General features: G+C 47.2%; 1 protein-coding gene across 1 annotated transcript in view; it reads right to left on the minus strand.

The window, feature by feature from the left end:
• Positions 1-583, minus strand: part of LOC101990790 (carcinoembryonic antigen-related cell adhesion molecule 3-like) — a 78,860-nt gene that overhangs the window by 26,584 nt on the left and 51,693 nt on the right. The window lies entirely within an intron of this gene.

The raw sequence follows: 583 nt of genomic DNA on the forward strand, positions 1-583 counted from the left end.
TCTTATACACATATGAAGATGTATGCCACAAATCTGTGCTGGGCACATATGCCACATATGCATGTGTGTGTGCATGCCACAGCACCTATGTGGAGGGCAGAGTAGAGCCTGCAGGAGTCTGTTCTCTCCATCTACTGTGTGGAAGCTGAGGATTGGTTTCATGTTGTCATATCTTCCCACACTGAAACATCTCACTAGCTGTCCCACTTGATCACTATTTGGAGGGTCATGCTGTCATGATGGGGAACAGCAGTCTTCAGAACTTTGCAGCCAATGAAATTCACTGTGAATATGGAGTTCTTAAGGCTTTTTCTCTTACCATCATCACTTACTCTCCTCTGAGAGCTTCTGGATGCTGAGCCTCTGTCCCTTACTGTACATTATGTACCATAACTACAAACAGAAACCTTATGTCTCCTCTCAAGATCCTTCCCTCTTTAGGAGACTCCAGTCTGCCTCTGAGTTCCCATCCTCACACAATCAGAGGTTGGGTACCCTTACCTGTGAGCAGAAGCCTCTGCCAGGGGGTACACCCCTTGCAGAGAAGCACAGAGGACTCCATCAATCTTCTCACTTGCTGTCC

Source organism: Microtus ochrogaster, unplaced genomic scaffold, assembly GCF_000317375.1.
Source record: "Microtus ochrogaster isolate Prairie Vole_2 unplaced genomic scaffold, MicOch1.0 UNK96, whole genome shotgun sequence".
Lineage (NCBI taxonomy): Eukaryota > Metazoa > Chordata > Mammalia > Rodentia > Cricetidae > Microtus > Microtus ochrogaster.